This window comes from Felis catus, chromosome B3, assembly GCF_018350175.1.
Source record: "Felis catus isolate Fca126 chromosome B3, F.catus_Fca126_mat1.0, whole genome shotgun sequence".
Classification (NCBI taxonomy): domain Eukaryota; kingdom Metazoa; phylum Chordata; class Mammalia; order Carnivora; family Felidae; genus Felis; species Felis catus.
This window is the reverse complement of record NC_058373.1, coordinates 91,186,502-91,210,560: the sequence shown is the minus strand read 5'-3', so window position 1 is coordinate 91,210,560 and position 24,059 is coordinate 91,186,502.

Below are 24,059 nucleotides of genomic sequence, written 5' to 3'. Positions count from 1 at the left end.
GAGGGAGAGAGAGAATCCCAAGCAGAGTCCACACTGCAAGCGCAGAGCCCGATACGGGGCTCAAACCCACGAAACTGTGAGATTATGACCTGAGCTGAAACCAAGAGTCAGATGCTTAACTGACTGAGCCACCCAGGCACCCCTAAACTATTACTTTAACTGGGGTAAAATTTTGTTCTTATTCTTATTTTTATTTGGGTTCATTTTGGAATACGTGAAGACACAAGTTATAATTAAATTTTTTATATCACTGAAATGTCCCCAAAGACATTATTTAAATAGTTATTTTCTTTCCGAAGAGTCATTCTTCCAAACATTTTAATATTGTCCTTCATGGGTAACTAGATAAAATCTGTTCATATGTTTGATGTGTATCATGAGTAATGGATAAACAAATTCTTTAGCAAAATGTTAGGTTTTGAACCATACAGATATCATCTTTATGACACAAAACTCGCATGTGTGTATTTATTCTATAAGACCTAAAATTCATTTATTTCCTGGATAATAAGATTTACAGGTTTTATGAACTTGGGTATTATTATGGGGTAAGCATACTGCATGCTTAAATGATTATAAATATATAAAACTCGTACTTGAAATACACTACATAAATATATGTCTGACAAATATTTTCAGTATTTCATTCCATTTTACTTCTAAAGTATAGGCCAATTATAATTACTTCAGGTTACTTCTATTTATTCTTTGATTATTGTATTTTTTTTAAAATTTTTTTTTCAACGTTTATTTATTTTTGGGACAGAGAGAGACAGAGCATGTATGGGGGAGGGGCAGAGAGAGAGGGAGACTCAGAATCAGAAACAGGCTCCAGGCTCTGAGCCATCAGCCCAGAGCCCGACACGGGGCTCGAACTCACGGACCGCGAGATCGTGACCTGGCTGAAGTCGGACGCTTAACCGACTGCGCCACCCAGGCGCCCCATGATTATTGTATTAATATACACCCATATCATTGGTCTAATATACTCTCAAATGTATAAAGTCTACACAAATTTTTCAAAATTACTAATATTAGCAATAAGTGTGTAAATTACTAGCATAAACTACTCTTGTAATATATATGCTGCATGTATTCTCTCAAGAGACATTATAGGCATACAGGGGTGCCTGGGTGGCTCAGTTGGTTGGGTGTCCACCTTCAGCTTAGGTCATGATCTCTTGGGTTTGTGAGTTCAAGCCCCGTGTCAGGTTCTGTGCTGACAGCTCAGAGCCTGGAGCCTCTTCGAATTCTGTGATTCCCTCTCTCTTTGCCCCCTCTCTGCTTGTGCTCTCCCTCTCTCTCAGAAATAATAAATGAGTAAGCTTAAAAAAAAAAGAAAAAGACATAGGTATATATGAATTGTGGGGTAAAAAGTAAGATGCAGATTTTTATTGAATATTTATAAAAATCTGAGTTTTTTTCTCAGTATTAGTTAACCAGAAATTAACTTAATGTTAGAAATGTTTTAGCTGCAACAGAATATCTTGCAAATTAAAGTATAAAATAGGAGAGCACTTCTAATTTACTCAAGAGGTAGAGAGACAGGCAATCCGGGCTATTCAGTAGCAGCGCAAACATAGCAGAAAACTAGCTTTCTGCTTTTCCCATGTCAATGTCTTAGCTTTAGTCTTCATATCTGTTTCAAGATTGTTATCACATCTGTAGATGTAATCTATTATTACTAGCACCCAAGTATGAAGAGGGAAAGTTCCAAGTTTTTTGTCCTCTTTTCCCTGTTTGTCAGTGAGACTTTCTCAGGAGCCTTTAGATATTCTTGCCTTTCTTTGGCTAGATCTGAATCATGTAGTAGCCCCTAGTTGTAAGAAGCTGGGCAAAGACATGTTTGAGAAAAGGTAATGCAATTAATTTGACTGGATTAATTGATAATGGTTACCTTGGAAATTTGGGCACATTGTTTACCTACACATAATTGAGTTCTATTTGTAAGACAGAAGGGGTCTGGGCATGGTTGGGGGTGAGGCAAGGATAGCTACAGGTTAGTCAATATACTGTATCCACGTCAGAAGTACAAAATAGGAAATATATAATGTTTACTTGTTTTGAAGCTTAATTATGAAATATTATAATCTTTAATGAAATCTAAGATTAAAAGCTGAGGTTACTTTCAGTAATTAAGCATTCTCAGTAGATTTTTTTTTTTTTAAATTTTTTTTTTTCAACGTTTATTTATTTTTGGGACAGAGAGAGACAGAGCATGAACGGGGGAGGGGCAGAGAGAGAGAGGGAGACACAGAATCAGAAACAGGCTCCAGGCTCTGAGCCATCAGCCCAGAGCCTGACGTGGGGCTCGAACTCACGGACCGTGAGATCGTGACCTGGCTGAAGTCGGACGCTTAACCGACTGCGCCACCCAGGCGCCCCTCTCAGACAGTAGATTTTAAAGTATCCTAGACTGGGGCGCCTGGGTGGCTCAGTCAGTTAAGCGTCTGACTTCAGCTCAGGTCATGATCTCACAGTTTGTGGGTTCAAGCTCCGGGTCAGTCCCTGAGCTGGCAGCTCAGGGCCTGGAGCCTGCTTTGGATTCTGTGTCTCCTTCTCTCTCTGCCCCTCCCATGCTCATGCTCTTTCTCTCTCTCTATCTCAAAAAATAAACATTATAAATAAATAAATAAATAAATAAATAAATAAATAAATAAAGTATCCTAGACAATTCCACTTAGTTCCTTAATGGATTATAATATACATGGAATACACATGATTCCTCAGTTCTGACTTTAAAAAGCAAATATGTTCTTAAACTAATACTTTTTCAAATAACTTTAACTGAAAAAATGCTGACTGCGTTTCTATTGAAACTTTACTTAAATCTTAACTATATATTTCTATAATAAATACAAATTTTAAATCAGGTGAAAGGGTAAGTCCTTTCTTTTTTAAGACCATTTTTTCTGTTGCTAAATAAGTTTAGTCAGCAATACTCTCTGTACTAGTAGATAAAATAATGAATATTTCATTTAAATATAATGTTGAAATTTTCACCAGCTTTCAAATAGCACCAGTTTTGGATTAAAGCCTAGATGTTTCTTAACATTCTAACCACTACAATCAGTATAAAATTGTGAAGAAGGATGGAGGTAAGGGATAATCACAAATTATTTAATAATCACAAATTATTTAATTACAACTGTTTATAAAATAATAACAACATATAATTTCTAAGGGAAAATGGTTTAAAGTCAGCTGAGATGAAGTAGGAAAGAAAATAGCCAAATCTTAAGTGAGTTCTCCACCTAGGGTCTCCTTGACGATCACAGAAATGCCTCTCTCTGGTGAATAATGAACTCTCGGGATGGTGAGGATCTTTATTCAGGGCAATAGGGGACAATTCAAGTTATTATTCCAGGCCTTATTTTCTATTTCATTTAATTTATTTCTAATAATCTACAGTCCCCCTTTGGACCAAAAACATATAGATAAGTCTCAGAGGCATGACTTATAACTTTATAGTAGAATGTGGCTAAGTGGCCCCAATAGGGTAGAGGTACTCATAGGTTTTCTTTACTTGTGGGCCCTGCAGCATCTACCCAGGTCAAGTAATGAGACTTAATGGAAACGTTTTGTTTTGCAGGTCATAATCACATGTTCTAGAGCCCGTGTTGGGCTCGATGCTGAGCATGGAGCTTGCCTGGGATTCTCTTTCTAGCTCTCTCTCTGTCTCTCCCCCCTTTTCTCTCTCTCAAAATAAATAAATAAACACTAAAAAATAAGTAAAATAAAATAAAATAAAAAGCATCTGATGATGTGAAAGTTTTACAGAGAGGTTGGCTATCAGTTACCTACTCACAAGGTGAATCAAAACTAAAATAATAGAAACTTCCTTGCCAGCCCATCCATGTCACATTTCTCACTCCATTTATCTCTTGTCCATTTACCTAGTAAAATAGGAGTATCTTAATCTGATATTAAAATATGAGAATTAGTTGACTGTGGGAAACAGAACACCAAAATGACCACAGGCACATATTCATTCAGGTTCCGAGATCTCTGAGAAAACTCAAGATCTTAAGGTTAACAATAACCTGAAAGGACTTGAGTGAATTGCCCTTGGGAAATGTGGTCTGCTCTTTGGTAAGCAGAGAGGGATGTTTTGCTTAAAGGAAGCCAGCTGTATATAGCACAGTGCATTCACTCCCTTCTTTGTCTTTGCTTCTATTGTAAAGATTATCGGAACGTATGTATCTGCAAGACTGCTCTCGTACTCAAGATACATAGGATAGCTGAATTGGATGTACATTGTTGACATGCTTTGCTAAGCTTCTGTTTTTAATCATTGCTGATCTGTTTTTCCTGAAAATGTGTATGAGAAGATGTACAATAAACCTCGGGCCTCGGGCTGTTGGCTCAGTGTCCCCTGTGCCTCACTGTACTGTCCTCTCTTTTTCTCAGTTCCTTCACCGCTCCAGGTCCATGGCCCTTTGAGGCCAACAGTTAATGTTTACCTTTAACTTATTAACTTATTAACAAAGTTAATGTTTAACTTTAACTTATTTAAGTTAAATAAATAGTGAGTTCAATGTCATGATAAATGTTAAGACCCATTCCCTTCCCTGTGAGAATGAAAGCTGCCTTCAAAATGTTGTGGGTCAGATAAAGCAGAATTCTTCCAGAAGTAATGTGTGACTGATACTTTACATAATGAGCTTCATGGATAAATTTGTTGGTTGAAAATAATTCTCTTAACTTGAGAAAAAAATGTTAATGTTTATTTATTTTTCAGAGAGAGAGAGAGAGAGAGAGAGAGAGAGAGAGAGAGAGAGAGAGACAGCAAGAGTGGGGGAGGGTCAGAGAGAGAGAGGGAGACACAGAATCTGAAGCAGGCTCCAGGCTCTGAGCTGTCAGCACAGAGCCTGACGTGGGGCTCAAACTCACAAACTGTGAAATCATGACCTGAGCCGAAGTCGGCCACTCAACCAACTGAGCCACTCAGATGCCCCTTTTCTCTTAGCTTTTTACCTGGAATTGATATCCAGAATTTTAATCCAGAATTGCATCTCAGCTGGTAAACTATATATCGTATTGAGTCACTGTATTGATCAGGGTCAAGTCAGGGAACACAAACCATACTAGTTACTTTAACAGAGATCATTTAAAATAAAGCATTACTAACATAAATGTGACAACATGGATGAACCTTAAAGACATTATACTATGTGAAATAAGCCAAGCACAAAAGGACAAATATTGGATGATTCCACTTACATAAAGTATGTAGAACAGTTCAATTCAAAGGGACAGAGAATTGAATAGTGGTCTTTAGGCACTAGAGTGAGAGGAGTAAAGGGAGTTATTGCTATATGGGTACAGCGTTTCAGTGTGTGATGAAAAATTCTAGAGATGGAGAGTAGTAATCGTTGCAGAAAAGCATTAAACTCATATAAATGTACTTAATGCCACTTGAACTGTACACTGTAAAATTATTAAAATGGTAAATTTTGTCATATACCATTGCTATAATAATAAAATAAAATAAACAGAATTGTTAACTAGGGAATGAGGAAAGGAAATAAACAATAAAGTATCTTGCAGGTAATTACTGCAGAGAGAAGTCGCCAATCAGAGGGTGTGGGAACAAAGAGACAAGGTTGGCAACATTAAAACTTAGTATCTTACAGTAAAAGACACATGGAATTTATATGAAGATCTTTCAGGACAGACAGTACTTAGCTAAAACTGATCATTAAGATCTCGGGAGAATAAACTCTGTGAAACTGAAATCCAGGAATATAGAAAGTGTACTCTATACAGGAGGTACTGATATCTCTTAGAGGACAATATAATGCTGGTTTTGAAGTTGCTGTTAAAACAACAAACTGAAACCTAGCGTTGCTAGTAGAACAAGATGCTATCAATAATTATTCTGAATGTAAATGGACTAAATGCTCCAATAAAAGACACCGGGTAACAGTGGATAAAAAATAAACAGATAGATAGATAGATAGATAGATAGATAAATAAATAAAACAGTGAAAAAAAAAAGACCCATCTATATGCTGCCTACAAGACCTCACTTCAGACCAAAAGACACCTGCAGATTGAAAGTGAGGGGATGGAAAAATATTTACCATGCAAATGGATGTCAAAAGAAATGCAGGTAGCAATACATATATATATAAAAAAAAACAGAGGTTAAAACAAAGACTATAATGGGGTGCCTGGGTGGCTCAGTCAGTAAAGCATTTGACTTTGGCTCAGGTTTGTGAGTTTAAGCTCTGAATTGGCCTCTGTGCCAACAGCATAGAGCCTGCTTTGGATCCTCTGTTTCCATCCGTATATGCTCCTCCTCACCTCTTTCTCTCTCTCTCTCTATCAAAAATAAACATTAAAAAAAAAGAGTATAACAAGAGACAAAAAAGATGCTACATAACAATGAAGGAAACAATACAACAAGAAGATAGAACAAATGCAAATATTTATGCACCCAATATGAAAGCACCCAAATACATAAATCCATTATTAACAAATACTAAAGAAATTATCAATACTAAGACAATAATAGGAGGGGACTTTACCAATCCACTTATATTGATGGACAGATTATGCAAACAGAAAATAAACAAGAGAATAGTGGTTTCGAATGAAACACTGGAGCAGAAGGAATTAACAGACATAATCAGAACATTCCATCATTAAAAAAAAACAGAATATGTACTCTTTTCAAGAGTACAAGGAAAATTCTCCAGAATAAATCACATATTAGGCCACAAAACAAGTCTCAACAAATTCAAAAAAATCAAAGTCATACCATGCATCTTTTCTGACCGCGTACCATGAAACTAGAAAGTCTACATATAAAGCAATCAATCAATTAATCAATCAATCAATCAAATAAATAAGGTGTTTTACCTTATGATTAACCTCTCTCTCCCAAACAAACAAACAAACAACAACAACAAAAACCCAGAATGCTGTTGTTGATGTGAACAAGTACTGTTGGAGTAACCTTGGTAACCTTGGTAAGAAAACAGGAAAAAAAAATGAAAACGCCAGTCCCTTTCTTGGCTGATTCTAACAGGGACCCAGTTGGCCAGAGAGAAATGCAAGTCACAGAGCTGACTTAAAGATAATACTTAGAGCAGTACCTGGCTGGCTTAGATGGTAGATCATGCAACTAACTCTTGATCTCAGGGTCGTGAGTTAGAACCCCAGATTGGGTGTAGAGATTGCTTAAATTAATTAAAAAAATAATAGAGACTTTTATACTCCAATCAATAATGTACAGAAACCTAGGAAGAAAATCAGCAAATACATAAAAGACTTGAAAAACCCTATCAATTAACTAGATATAACAATAAATCTTATAAAATGCTCCATCTAAAAACAGCAAAATACATATTCTGAAGGGCACATTGAAACAATCTCTGTGATAGTCCATATGTTGGACCATAAAACCATCCTCAATAAATTTAAAATGAATAAAATCATACAAAGTATGTTCTCTAAACACAGTGGATTTAATCCCAAATCAACAACAGAGGGAAATTTGGGAAATTTACAAATAAATGGCAATGAAAAAATATAGCTCTATATGACAAATGAATCAAAAACAAATCACAATGGAAAGTAGGAAATATTTTGTGATGAATTTAAATGAAAACACAACACAGAAAAATTGAGGGACTTCAGGCAAAATGGATTCAGAGGATATATAGACTATAGGGTCTTTAAAAAATGAAGAATCTGAAATCAATAACCTAATCTTCCAACTAAAGGAGCTAAAGAAAACATTGCAAACTAAACTGTCAACCAAGAATTATATACCTAGCAAAACTACACTTAAAAACATAAAACTCAAATATAGATATTTCCAAATTTCATTAGATATCCTGAACTTCTGCTAACATATTTATTTTATTTTTTAAAGTATTTATTTATTTTTTTAAAATTTAAATCCAAGTTAGTTAGCATATAGTGTAATAATAATTTCAGGAATATAATTTAATGATTCATCACTTACATATAACACCTAGTGCTCATCCCAACAAGTGCCTTCCTTAATGATCCTAACCCTTTTAGCCTTTCCCCCTATTTTAAAAGATATATTAAAAAACTACTTCAAGCTATAAGGAAGTGACATTAGATGATAACTTGAATCTGCTGTAGAATACCAGAAAAGGGAACTATGCAGGTAATTATAAAAATATATATATATTCTTATATAACATGGTGTGTGTGTACAGATAAATAAATTTTGTCAACTTTATCAATTTTAATTGTATATATTTGCAAATTTCCCATATATATAAGCAGAAGCAAAGAGAGTGGGAATGGGGATATATAGATACAAGAAAATGTACCAGGTACTGAAATCAAACAAAATATTCTTTCTTCTATGAATTTGTAATAATGAAAATCATCCAAAAGACATAATTATTATATAATTCAACATATTTGTTACATTACAGCCCACATAACAATGGCAAAGATGCTTTTGTAATAAGGAATTGATTAGATTTAATTTCCTCATTAGAAAATAAATATAGGGGCGCCGGGTGGTGCAGTCGGTAAGCGCCCGACTTCAGCCAGGTCACGATCTCGCGGTCTGTGAGTTCGAGCCCCGCGTCGGGCTCTGGGCTGATGGCTCAGAGCCTGGAGCCTGTTTCCGATTCCGTGTAGCCCTCTCTCTCTGCCCCTCCCCCGTTCATGCTCTGTCTCTCTCTGTCCCAAAAATAAATAAACGTTGAAAAAAAAATAAAAATAAAAAAAAGAAAATAAATATAAATCTTACATAGCATTACACAAATCCTACACATTGTTAATTATAAAAAAAAATCTACTGAATATCAATATAAACACCAGAAAGGGAAATACAAACATCATTACACGTCACTTTGTTGGGTCATGTAATATGAGTGTGTGTATATGTGGTGAAGAGTGTCTCTATTTAAATATTGACTTATTAGCCATCTGCCATTGCTTGAGTTATAACAACTACCTTTCTGTTTTCTCACATATAAAATGTGCATAGCAATATTTCCAAACTTATGAACTTGTTGTAATGATGAAATGAGTTAATATATTCACAATATTTGGAACATTAGCTGAAAAATTCTTTTTTTTTTATATGAAATTTATTGACAAATTAGTTTCCATACAACACCCAGTGCTCATCCCAAAAGGTGCCCTCCTCAATACCCATCACCCACCCTCTCCTCCCTCCCACCCCCCATCAACCCTCAGTTTGTTCTCAGTTTTTAAGAGTCTCTTATGCTTTGGCTCTCTCCCACTCTAACCTGTTTTTTTTTTTCCTTCCCCTTCCCCATGGGTTCCTGTTAATTTCTCAGGGTCCACATAAGAGTGAAACCATATGGTATCTGTCTTTCTCTGTATGGCTTATTTCACTTAGCATCACACTCTCCAGTTCCATCCACGTTGCTACAAAAGGCCATATTTCATTTTTTCTCATTGCCATGTAATATTCCATTGTGTATATAAACCACAATTTCTTTATCCATTCATCAGTTGATGGACATTTAGGCTCTTTCCATAATTTGGCTATTGTTGAGAGTGCTGCTATGAACATTGGGGTACAAGTGGCCCTATGCATCAGTACTCCTGTATCCCTTGGATAAATTCCTAGCAGTGCTATTGCTGGGTCATAGGGTAGGTCTATTTTTAATTTTCTGAGGAACCTCCACACTGCTTTCCAGAGCGGCTGCACCAATTTGCATTCCCACCAACAGTGCAAGAGGGTTCCCGTTTCTCCACATCCTCGCCAGCATCTATAGTCTCCTGATTTGTTCATTTTGGCCACTCTGACTGGCATGAGGTGATTTCTGAGTGTGGTTTTGATTTGTATTTCCCTGATGAGGAGCGACGTTGAGCATCTTTTCATGTGCCTGTTGGCCATCCGGATGTCTTCTTTACAGAAGTGTCTATTCATGTTTTCTGCCCATTTCTTCACTGGGTTATTTGTTTTTCGGGTGTGGAGTTTGGTGAGCTCTTTATAGATTTTGGATACTAGCCCTTTGTCCGATATGTCATTTGCGAATATCTTTTCCCATTCCGTTGGTTGCCTTTTAGTTTTGTTGGTTGTTTCCTTTGCTGTGCAGAAGCTTTTTATCTTCATAAGGTCCCAGTAATTCACTTTTGCTTTTAATTCCCTTGCCTTTGGGGATGTGTCGAGTAAGAGATTGCTACGGCTGAGGTCGGAGAGGTCTTTTCCTGCTTTCTCCTCTAAGGTTTTGATGGTTTCCTGTCTCACATTTAGGTCCTTTATCCATTTTGAGTTTCTTTTTGTGAATGGTGTGAGAAAGTGGTCTAGTTTCAACCTTCTGCATGTTGCTGTCCAGTTCTCCCAGCACCATTTGTTAAAGAGGCTGTCTTTTTTCCATTGGATGTTCTTTCCTGCTTTGTCAAAGATGAGTTGGCCATACGTTTGTGGGTCTAGTTCTGGGGTTTCTATTCTATTCCATTGGTCTATGTGTCTGTTTTTGCGCCAATACCATGCTGTCTTGATGATGACAGCTTTGTAGTAGAGGCTAAAGTCTGGGATTGTGATGCCTCCTGCTTTGGTCTTCTTCTTCAAAATTCCTTTGGCTATTCGGGGCCTTTTGTGGTTCCATATGAATTTGAGGATTGCTTGTTCTAGTTTCGAGAAGAATGCTGGTGCAATTTTGATTGGGATTGCATTGAATGTGTAGATAGCTTTGGGTAGTATTGACATTTTGACAATATTTATTTTTCCAATCCATGAGCAGGGAATGTCTTTCCATTTCTTTAAATCTTTTTCAATTTCCTTCATAAGCTTTCTATAGTTTTCAGCATACAGATACTTTACATCTTTGGTTAGATTTATTCCTAGGTATTTTATGCTTCTTGGTGCAGTTGTGAATGGGATCAGTTTCTTTATTTGTCTTTCTGTTGCTTCATTGTTAGTGTATAAGAATGCAACTGATTTCTGTACATTGATTTTGTACCCTGCAACTTTGCTGAATTCATGTATCAGTTCTAGTAGACATTTGGTGGAGTCTATCGGATTTTCCATGTATAATATCATGTCATCTGCAAAAAGCGAAAGCTTGACTTCGTCTTTGCCAATTTTGATGCCTTTGATTTCCTTTTGTTGTCTGATTGCTGATGCTAGAACTTCCAGCACTATGTTAAACAGCAGCGGTGAGAGTGGGCATCCTTGTCGTGTTCCTGATCTCAGGGAAAAAGCTCTCAGTTTTTCCCCGTTGAGGATGATGTTAGCTGTGGGCTTTTCATAAATGGCTTTTATGATCTTTAAGTATTTTCCTTCTATCCCGACTTTCTCAAGGGTTTTTATTAAGAAAGGGTGCTGGATTTTGTCAAAGGCCTTTTCTGCATCGATTGACAGGATCATATGGTTCTTCTCTTTTTTTTTGTTAATGTGATGTATCACGTTGATTGATTTGCGAATGTTGAACCAGCCCTGCATCCCAGGAATGAATCCCACTTGATCATGGTGAATAATTCTTTTTATATGCCGTTGAATTCGATTTGCTAGTATCTTATTGAGAATTTTTGCATCCATATTCATCAGGGATATTGGCCTGTAGTTCTCTTTTTTTACTGGGTCTCTGTCTGGTTTAGGAATCAAAGTAATACTGGCTTCGTAGAATGAGTCTGGAAGTTTTCCTTCCCTTTCTATTTCTTGGAATAGCTTGAGAAGGATAGGTATTATCTCTGCTTTAAACGTCTGGTAGAACTCCCCTGGGAAGCCATCTGGTCCTGGACTCTTATTTGTTGGGAGGTTTTTGATAACCGATTCAATTTCTTCGCTGGTTATGGGTCTGTTCAAGCTTTCTATTTCCTCCTGATTGAGTTTTGGAAGAGTGTGGGTGTTCAGGAATTTGTCCATTTCTTCCAGGTTGTCCAATTTGTTGGCATATAATTTTTCATAGTATTCCCTGATAATTGTTTGTATCTCTGAGGGATTGGTTGTAATAATTCCATTTTCATTCATGATTTTATCTATTTGGGTCCTTTCCCTTTTCTTTTTGAGAAGCCTGGCTAGAGGTTTGTCAATTTTGTTTATTTTTTCAAAAAACCAACTCTTGGTTTCGTTGATCTGCTCTACAGTTTTTTTAGATTCTATATTGTTTATTTCTGCTCTGATCTTTATGATTTCTCTTCTTCTGCTGGGTTTAGGCTGCCTTTGCTGTTCTGCTTCTAGTTCCTTTAGGTGTGCTGTTAGATTTTGTATTTGGGATTTTTCTTGTTTCTTGAGATAGGCCTGGATTGCAATGTATTTTCCTCTCAGGACTGCCTTTGCTGCATCCCAAAGCGTTTGGATTGTTGTATTTTCATTTTCGTTTGTTTCCATATATTTTTTAATTTCTTCTCTAATTGCCTGGTTGACCCACTCATTCGTTAGTAGGGTGTTCTTTAACCTCCATGCCTTTGGAGGTTTTCCAGACTTTTTCCTGTGGTTGATTTCAAGCTTCATAGCATTGTGGTCTGAAAATATGCATGGTATAATTTCAATTCTTGTAAACTTATGAAGGGCTGTTTTGTGACCCAGTATATGATCTATCTTGGAGAATGTTCCATGTGCACTCGAGAAGAAAGTATATTCTGTTGCTTTGGGATGCAGCGTTCTAAATATATCTGTCAAGTCCATCTGATCCAATGTCTCATTCAGGGTCCTTGTTTCTTTATTGACCGTGTGTCTAGATGATCTGTCCATTTCTGTAAGTGGGGTGTTAAAGTCCCCTGCAATTACCACATTCTTATCAATAAGGTTGCTTATGTTTATGAGTAATTGTTTTATATATTTGGGGGCTCCGGTATTCAGCGCATAGACATTTATAATTGTTAGCTCTTCCTGATGGATAGACCCTGTGCCTATTATATAATGTCCTTTTTCATCTCTTGTTACAGCCTTTAATTTAAAGTCTAGTTTGTCTGATATAAGTATGGCTACTCCAGCTTTCTTTTGGCTTCCAGTCGCATGATAAATAGTTCTCCATCCCCTCACTCTCAATCTAAAGGTGTCCTCAGGTCTAAAATGAGTCTCTTGTAGACAGCAAATAGATGGGTCTTGTTTTTTTATCCATTCTGATACCCTATGTCTTTTGGTTGGTGCATTTAATCCATTTACATTCAGTGTTATTATAGAAAGATACGGGTTGAGAGTCATTGTGATGTCTGTATGTTTTATGCTTGTAGTGATGTCTCTCGGACTTTGTCTCACTGGGTCCCCCTTAGGATCTCTTGTAGGGCTGGTTTAGTGGTGACAAATTCCTTCAGTTTTTGTTTGTTTGGGAAGACCTTTATCTCTCCTTCTATTCTAAATGACAGACTTGCTGGATAAAGGATTCTCGGCTGCATATTTTTTCTGTCTAGCACCCTGAAAATCTCGTGCCAATTCTTTCTGGCCTGCCAAGTTTCAAAAGAGAGATCAGTCACGAGTCTTATAGGTCTCCCTTTATATGTGAGGGCACGTTTACCCCTTGCTGCTTTCAGAATTTTCTCTTTATCCTTGTATTTTGCCAGTTTCACTATGATATGTCATGCAGAAGATCGATTCAAGTTACGTCTGAAGGGAGTTCTCTGTGCCTCTTGGATTTCAATGCCTTTTTCCTTCCCCAGTTCAGGGAAGTTCTCAGCTATTATTTCTTCAAGTACCCCTTCAGCACCTTTCCCTCTCTCCTCCTCCTCTGGGATACCAATTATGCGTATATTATTTCTTTTTAGTGTATCACTTAGTTCTCTAATTTTCCCCTCATACTCCTGGATTTTTTTATCTCTCTTTTTCTCAGCTTCCTCTTTTTCCATAACTTTATCCTCTAGTTCACCTATTCTCTCCTCTGCCTCTTCAAGCCGAGCTGTGGTGGTTTCCATTTTGTTATGCATTTCGTTTAAAGCGTTTTTCAGCTCCTCGTGACTGTTCCTTAGTCCCTTGATCTCTGTAGCAAGAGATTCTCTGCTGTCCTGTATACTGTTTTCAAGCCCAGCGATTAATTTTATGACTATTATTCTAAATTCACTTTCTGTTATATTATTTAAATCCTTTTTGATCAGCTCATTAGCTGTTGTTATTTCCTGGAGATTCTTCTGAGGGGAATTCTTCCGCTTGGTCATTTTGGATAGTCCCTGGCATGGTGAGGACCTGCAGGGCACTTCCCCTGTGTTTGGTGTATAACTGGAGTTGGTGGGCGGGGCCGCAGTCAGACCTGATGTCTGCCCCCAGCCCACCGCTGGGGCCACAGTCAGACTGGTGTGTGCCTTCTCTTCCCCTCTCCTAGGGGCGGGATTCACTGTGGGGTGGTGTGGCCCGTCTGGGCTACTTGCACACTGCCAGGCTTGTGATGCTGGGGATCTGGCGTATTAGCTGGGGTGGGTAGGCAAGGTGCATGGGGACAGGAGGGGCAGGCTTAGATCGCTTCTCCTTAGGTGATCCTCTTCAGGAGGGGCTCTGTGGCAGCGGGAGGGAGTCAGATCCGCTGCCGGAGGTTTGGCTCCGCAGAAGCACAGAGTTGGGCGTTTGCGGGGAGCGAGCAAGTTCCCTGTCAGGAACCGGTTCTCTTTGGGATTTTGGCTGGGGGATGGGCGGGGGAGATGGCGCTGGCGAGTGCCTTTGTTCCCCACCAAGCTGAGCTCTGTAGTCAGGGGGCTCAGCAGCTCTCCCTCCCTTTGTCCTCCAGCCTTCCTGCTTTCCGAGCAGAGCTGTTAACTTATGACCTCCCAGACGCTAAGTCGCGCTTGTTGTGGGAACACAGTCCGTCAGGCCCCTCCGCTTTTGCCAGGCAGACTCCGGGGCTCTGCTTGGCCGGCGAGCCGCCCCTCCGCCCCGGCTCCCTCCCGCCAGTCTGTGGAGCGCGCACAGCCTCGCAGCCCTTCCTACCCTCTTCTGTAGGCCTCTCGTCTGCGTTTGGCTCCGGCGACTCCGTTCTGCTAATCCTCTGGCGGTTTTCTGGGTTATTTAGGCAGGTGTAGGTGGAATCTAAGTGATCAGCAGGATGTGCGGTGAGCCCAGCGTCCTCCTAAGCCGCCATCTTGCCGCTTCTCTACATTAGCTGAAAAATTCTAAACACTATTTTATTTTCATTATTATTTAGAGTTATATCAAAGTTTTTGTTTAAGCAAATAAAATGAATTTATAAGTGATAAATTCAATTTTACTGAATTTTATTTAAAAGGAAACTCCTAAACATTTCTTTCAGCTTTATGTATTGATCTGAATTGTGACATTTAATAATTCAAAGCATGCCAGAGAAAGTAAGCCAGAGAGTTCCAGATGATGTTCTGTCCTAAAAATGACAAAAGATAGAATTACAAATGCAGAGCAAAAAATGGAACTGACTTTGGACACAAGGACTAAAAGGAAACAACAAGTACTGTATTGATTCATGGGGCACCTGGGTGGCTCAGTCAGTTAAGCGTCAACTTTGGCTCAGGTCATGATCTCATGGTTTGTGGGTTTGAGCCCTGTGTCAGGCTCTGTGCTGACAGCTCAGAGACTGGAGTCTGCTTCAGATTATGGCTCCCCTTCTCTCTGCTCCTCCCCCACTAACACTCTGTCTCTCTTTCCAAGATAAATATTAAATTTTAAAAAATTTAAGAGGGCATCTTTTGGGATGAGCACTGGGTGTTGTATGGAAACCAATTTGACAATAAAATCATATATTAAAAATAATAAAATAAAGAAAATAAAATACATGGACAAAAAATGTACTTTATTGATTCATATTTTTATACATTGCGAAAGATGATAAGTTATTTGCTTTGTATGTTAGATATCTAAAAATATGCATCAGCTATATAAAATCAGTAAAAGTTATGGAGTGGCGCCTGGGTGGCTCAGTCGGTTGAGCATCTGACTTCGGCTCGGGTCATGATCTCACGGTTTGTGGGTTCTAGCCCCACATTGGGGTCTGTGCTGACAGCTCAGAGCCTGGAGCCTGCTTGGGATTCTGTGTCTCCCTTTCTCTCTGCTCCTCCCTTGCTCACACTCTGTCTCTCTCCCTCTCTCAAAAATAAATAAACATTTTAAAAACTTTAAAAAAAAGTTATGGAAAGAAGATAGAACTTTCTCAATATAGTGTTGTTCTGAATAGTCTGTTTGGAGGGACAATGGAAAGAAAGGGCTGTCCCTTCAACAAGACATCTTTTTTCTGGTTTCTTTCGTTTGTTAATGGCATCACTATTGCCCTTGGATTTCCAGGCTTGAAACCTAGAATATTTGATTCAAACTACTTCCTCACTCGATTTCATCTGTAATGAGATTATTTTTCTTTGACAAACTGTGCAACACACTTTCCAATATCCAGTACTGGCTATTCCACTATCTTTCTATTTAATTCAAAAGCCATTCTTTCTTGTAGTTTTGGTTTGGCAAATTGGCACAGAAGTTCCCTGGCTTCACAGTGACGTGCTAGAGACCATATGAAGCTCCAAATTAAAGATAGCACACCGTCACGAAAGTATGAATTCATACTCTTTTGTTAAAGCAATTGGATATAGTATGGGGTAAAATACAAATTACTGTGAAAAAAGTACAAAGCAAAGGATATTCTACCTCCTAGAAATGTTCTCACTCCTAAAAGAGAATCTTGTTCAAACCCTACTTTCATTAGGATAACTTCAGAGACAAAGTACTCTACCTCTTTTACTTTAATTTATCCTAAACACATCATGAATTTAATCTTTCTAATTGCTATTTTATCATGTTACTAACTCACTGAATGACCTACAATGACGTCCTATTGCTCCCAAATAATGTCTTAATTTCTTAAGTAGACATTAAAATGCATTGCAATTTTCTCACAGCTTCGTCTTCTGGCTGCATTTTTGACTTCTGTATCAACCTGCTTTTCCTAAACATATTCATCAGCCTTTTATATTTTTATTTATAAAAGTATCAGCACTTTCCTTTCCCAATTCAAAAGTCATTTACTTCATGGAAGAGCTTATCCTATTCCTAAATTCTTTTCTGTTTTTATACAGCCATACTCATTTACATAAGAATTATTTAATAATTACCATTGCTTTGGCACCTTTTATTTTTATACAACTTATATATTAGTTGCTCATGATTTAAAAATAAACTTATAGATTCTGAGCTTCTCAGACAGTTGACACACTTTACCCCAAAATATTCTCTTTAAACTATGTCACTGGGGCAGACTGAGGGTCCACTTGTCATTTTGTTTATTTATTATATCCATAGTTACATACTTTGGCATGTAATAAACAAATTTTGTCAGATAGTTACCTGACTTCTTCAAACTTCGACTCTGTTAATGATGGTAGTCACAAATAGTGCCCAAATACAGACACAAGCCTACTCTTAGCTGGGCAGCACCACCTGGGTCAGGTGTTCATATAAATACATTTCCATTTGATCTATGTGCAATTAAATACATTTTGTTACCATTACTTAATACTGAGTTTGCTTAACATCTTCAAAAGTACTGAATTTAACTATTTAAATCATCCTCAAAAGTGCTGAACTAAAGTAGTCATGGTAAAAATATCAGATAAATTCATCAGAAGATATTCTACAAGGTACCTGTTTAGTATGCCTCTAGACTGTTAAGGTCATAAAAACCAAAAAAAAAAAAAAAAGACTAAAACAGTTTTGGAGACCGGAGGACCCAAAGGACCCATGACAACTAAGTAAAATGTAGTACTTTAATTGGATCTTGGGACATAAAGATGAAAGATGATATTGGAAAAAAACTGGTAGAATCTAACTAAAGGCTAGATTTTAATTACTAGTGATGCAACGTTATCAGTGTTTTCTTAGTTTTGATGAATATAAGATGGTGATGTAAGTTACCAGCTGGAGAAACTGGATGAGAGGTAATGGGAGTCTCTGTGTTATTTTTGCAACTTTTCTGTAAATCTGAAGTCTTTGAAAGGCTTTTAAAAAGTTTATTAAAAATATTAGACTCTGGTTGGTAACTGACATGGAAAGATTGTGTGCATGAAACAGACCATTAATTTGATGATATAAGCAAACACTCATTATAGAAGAAATTATGGCAATTCCCTATTTCCTTCCAAGCCAACAACTAAGTGATTTAAAGAAATCTAAGAATGGCCAGTGGGTAGAAAATGATGTATTAATACTTTACTAGTGATTTATGTGAAGATGAAATACTTGTCTGTCAAAACCACACAACTGACGGCTGAAGAAATTGACCGGTGTTTCCCAACAGACAAAAGGAATGTGGAAGCCAGAGTGAGAGCTGGTGTAACTAACTCATGCTCTGCACAGAGTAACTGAATGTCATTTTGTCTGAAACTTACTGTTAAATTTTTGATAAGATGCTTATATTCTGGAAACATTCAACTAAAGAAAAAGAGAAACTAGAAATTTTGTCAAATTAAATAACATCAATATTTTTAGAATGACTATTGAATTTTGAATTTTAGGTAAAATGCTGAATCACTAAAACTCCTAGAACAAAGAAAATATTGTCAAACACATGGATATCAACAATTCTGAGTCAAAAATTATTCAGAAGGATAAAATTTTACATTAATAGGCATTTTAAGAATTTGTAAAATCATTTTGCAGGATAGATTTTATGTTTATGTATATATGGCAATGATAATATGACTAAATCTAAATAAGGAAAAATTAACTTTATGTATAAAAAATTCTAACTGGAGAAAAAACATTAGTACTCTATTAACTTTCTTTGTGGTATATGTCATATTTTATATAGACACAGCTATATAAATATAATACACATATATTCATATATGTATCAAAATATACATAAACACATATATTCATATATATCTATACAACACGTAAAATATATATATATATATATGTATATATGTTTCTTTAAAATGATAGTATTTATTAATTCTTGGCTAATAGAGAAGTTTCCACTTGCTTGTTTTTTAGTATATAAAATATATTTCGAAATTTTGTATTCAGAAATGTTAGTTGGGGCACCTGGGTGGCTCAATTGGTTAAGCATTCAACTCTTGATTTAGGCTCAGGTCATGATCTCATGGTTCGGAGTTCAGCCTCCTATTGAGCTCTGCACTGATAGCACAAGGCTTGCTTGGCATTTTCTATGCCTCTCCCTCTGCCCCTCCCCTCTCTTAAAATACATACATAAATAAATAGATAGATAGATAGATAAATAAAAATTTAAAAATGGTAGTATTCTATATATTAATTTTCTAGTAATTAATAATAGTATTTTTGAGAACTTTCAATAATTTTATAATTTTAAAATGGTTGACAATATTTTTTCTTTGTCATTTTATACATTTTATCTTCCATTATTTTACTTCAATGACTCATACCTAAAATAAAATTTTAGACAGATATGGTTCTCAAACATAAAATATAAATCTTTCACTAATATTTTAATAATCAATAGATTATCATTTTTCCCAAACTTTTTTCTACATCTGCTATAGTAACTACATAATTTTTCTATTTTAATTGTTAATGTGCTGTATTAAGTTTCTAATGTTAAATTAGTTTTTATTCTTTCTTTCACAGTTTTTTTCCCCTTTTTAAGGTTTATTTACTTTTGAGAGACAGAGCACAAGCAGGGGAGGGGCAGAGAGAGAGGGAGACACAGAATCCGATGCAGGCTCCAGGCTCTGAGCTATGAGCACAGAGCCTGATGCAGGGCTCAAACCCACAAACCGTGAGATCATGACCTAAGCCAAAGTTGGATGCTTAACTGACTGAGCCACCCAGGTGCCCCTCACAGTTTTTTTTTCTTGCACTCCATATATCTTTTGAGAAGAACTTATTATTAGGTTTTATTATTTTACAGAGTCTAAAAATATTTCTTCTTTATCTGAATCACTTGGTCTATTTACATGTATCTAAACTGTTCTTTTGTTGGGTTATATTTATCATCTATTTAAGTGCTTTCTACATGTGCTGCCCATTCTTTGTTCATTTTCTCTTTCCTCTTTTGTCTTCTTTTGGAAGGATGAGTTATTCTTTTTTACCATCACCCTTCATATAAGAATATGAAAGCTACAATCTCTATTTGTGTTCTTTTAGTCATAATTTCTTTGTAGAAGCCAACAGAGTATTCAATGTATAACCAGAAACATATCGGATCCTACCTTCTCTGTCAGCCTTGTTTCTAGAGTGGGGCATGTAGTTTAGATCACCCATCCTGTTTGCAATGACTGTGGTGATGTGAAAAGAAAACTTTTGGTTGTTATATGCCACTAAGATTTTTCGTTTATTGTTACTGCATCATAACAATATATTCTAATATATAAATTATTACCAGTGATTAAATATTGTCATATAAAAGTCAAAAGTGTATATGTTTGTGCGTGTCTGTGTATTTGTAAGTAAATTGTTATAAAAGTCTGGAAAGATGATGATCCTATTTCTATAGTAACATATTATTTGGTTAGCATGTGTCTGTGGAAACTGGAAAGCATATCAGGTATGTAATTCATTTGGAGCTCTAGAGGAAGAGTTTACAAATACACTGCTACTGCTATGATTAGATTTTTGTGGTCCTACTTGGTAAAGGAATACAAGGTAATACAAGCTATAAATCAATCAAAAAAGAAATGGCTAGTTTAAAAGCAAGAATGGAAAAGACTAGAAGAAGCCCACAATTTGGCAATTTGCAGGTTTGGAAATGCCATTGTTCCTAATCCCAAATAATAGAAGTCAAATTTGAGAAATGATTTCAGTGATAATTGCCAATTAAACTCAGTGCTGTACTGAGGACCAAATGAGGTATACTATGGTCATACCCATTAGTTATAATCACTAAATCTGTATAAATTTCTCAGAGGTAAGGTTCAGTTAATGATGTGTCATGAAATAAATTACTTCACTTAGACAAAGAACTTAGTGGAAAGGAATTAACTTTCCTACTAAAGTCCGATAATTAAACATAATGATAATTAATCCAAAAGACAGTCATATGGGAAGATGGTAAAAATGTAAACATATATTTGATACAGACCTAACTTAAGAACCAAAACTATAGGTCTCTAAAAAATGTAGGTTAGACAATGGTCACTTAGATATAATACCCCAGTAACTCAAACAGAAAATTATGAGTTATAGTTATTAAGACTTTGTATATTTCAAACATATCACCGAGCAAAAAGGTTGTTCAGTGACTAGAAGAAAATAGAAAGAAAATTGTTTCAAATAATATATGTGATAAAGGACTTACATTCAGACTATATAAAGAACGCTTACAACAAAAAAGACAAATGACCCACTTTGAAAGTGGACAAAAGTTTGGAGTAAACAGATCTGTATACAACTGGCCAATAAGCATTCAAAAGCTTCACAGCATCTTAATGATGAGGGAAATGTAAATCAAAACCACAATGAGATGTCATTTCCCATCCACTAGAACGGCTATTATTAAAAAAAAAAAAGGCAATGAGTTTTGACAGCAATGTGGAAAAATTAAAAACCTCACGTATTGTGACTAGGAATGTAAAATATACCAGTATGTTTGGAAAATAGTTTGACAGTTTCTAAAAACATCAAATGTAGAATTACCATATTACCATATTATTCAGAAATTCCATTTCTGGGTACCCAGGGAAAATATGGGTCCACTCATAGACTTATATGCAAATATTTAAACTTAAGCTAACTTAAATTTAACTTAAAGTTAAAAAATAAATTTTATTTAAAAGAATTACTGTGATGAAAACAAACAACTATATGGAGCCCCAAGCTTCACATACTAGGGTACTAAGTTCTTTGATTCATGAAAAAGGCCATGTTAGAAAAGGTAGCATAACAAAAAAAAATTTACTGCTATTTCAGGCATCTGAGACCTGTACTATCCCAAGTTCTGTTAAATATAGTAAATCTGAGAAAATGCTCTGTCAAAAACTAAGAGAAAAGAAGACATAAAGCCTTACAGTCTACATGATATAGAGTTTTAAGTTAAGTGATGCAGGAGGATGATAAAGGAATGTGGAGAAATGGTAATGCCCAGTGAATGTGGGACTCAAAGTCACAAACCTGAGGTGAAATCAAGAGTCAGATGCTTAACCAACTGAGCCTCCCAGTGCCCCTACGATTTTATTTTTAAGTAATCTCTACATCCAACATAGGGCTTGAACTAAAAATCCTGAGATCAAGAGTCACATGCTCTATCAACTGAGCCAGCAAGGTGCCCATCAAGTAGAGAATTTTGTGTGTGTATCCACAGTTTGGGATAAGAAACAAATGAAAATATAACCAAATAGCAACCTAAACATAGTGTGGGGTTTGAAAATAAATTAAAGCTAATTGATAGTAAAAAAAAAAAAATTAAAATAGGGGCACGTAGGTAGCTCTGTAAGTTGAACATCCAACTGACACTTGATTTCTGCCCAGGTCATGATCTCACAATTCATGAGATCAAGCCCTGAGGGCTCTATGCTGACAGCATGGAGCCTGCTTGGGATCCTCTCTCTCCCTTTCTTTCTGCCCCTCCCCCTGCTCCTGCACATGTGCATGCTCTTGCTCTCTCTCACTCTCTCTCTCAGAGTAAATAAAGAAACATTTTGAAAAATGAAAACAAAACATAACAACCCCACCCCCCTACATACACAAACACTTCCACTCTTAACCTAATGTGTCAGAATTTGACACTGTCATTTAATATTTATTATAAAAGCAATAATTATGCCTCTTTGTTAAATTTATTCTTGAATAGTTTCAGAGGTCACACACCCAAATGTGCAGTGGATTCACCTGAAAGAACCAGATAAATTACACTGCACAGAAATGCACCTCAGAAAGCTTAACCCCAGATTAATTTTATGCTGGCTTCTAGAGATGAAACCCAAGTAGCAATGGAACAAAATGTTCTTAACTCTATCCCTATAGGTTTTCTGTTTTAGCTTTCTTCTGATTGTTTTGCTTTTGTTTCTCCTTTATTTACAGTCAGGTTATTCCCTAGTAATGGCAACAATTACTGGGTTATTTGTAAGATGTGACCATTTGATGAACAATAAATATTTGTTCTCTATTGGCTAAGAGATGGCAGAAAATCTGGCTCGTAGTCTTTACTTGATTTATTTGTCAGTATTTTAGCTCTTCAGAATATAATGTTCATGGAAAAGAAGAACATCCCTTTGATGATCTAGAATAATGAATTTTTGTTTTTTTCTCTATTATTCTCCTGTCTGAAGTCACGGACATGAAACCATAAGTATTCTATGTGACCATAATACAGAAAGCCACTACCTCTTACTGGGAAAATTCAAAATATTTTTCTCTATCTTCGGGAGTATTAATAAATTATAAACTCTCCTAATTAGACATTATCTGGTTGGCTTAGAGAAATAAGTAAGCACACATATGTTTCTAAAATTATCAAAAGACAAGGAAATTAAATCTTTAATATATTAAGGACCATAGACTTAAAAATAATATTGAGGACTTTAAGAGACAAAATAGATGGGGCACCTGGGTGGCTCAGTCAGTTGAGCATCCGACTTCAGCTCAGGTCTTGTTCTCACATCTCGTGAGTTTGAGCCCCGTGTCAGGCTCTGTGCTCACAGCTCTGAGCCTGGAGCCTGCTTCAGACTCTGTGCCTCCCTCTCTCTGCCCCAACCCACTCACATTCTGTCTCTGTCTCTCTCAAAATAAATAAACATTAAAAAAAAAAGAGAGAGACATAACAGATGAACATAAGGGAAGGGAAACAAAAATAATATAAAAACAGGGAGGGGGACAAAACAGAAGAGATTCATAAATATAGAGAACAAACTGAGGGTTGCTGGAGGGATTGTGGGAGGGGGAATGGGCTAAATGGGTAAGGGACATTAAGGAATCTACTCCTGAAATCATTATATCACTATATGCTAACTAATTTGGATGTAAATTAAAAAAAATAAAAATAAAATTAAAAAAATAATAATATTGTTACTATAGAAACTAACTCATAGATACTTTATGTATCCATTTCACATAATTAAAATGAATTTTCAGTAAACTAATTTAATAATTCTGATATTTTAAAAAATCTATCTTTTCTCTAATTTATCAGTATGAAATATTGTACAAACATACATTTTATTCTACCTCTTTTTAGCTTTTCTAAGTTTATAAAGACTTACTGGCCAAATAAATTAACATTATTTCT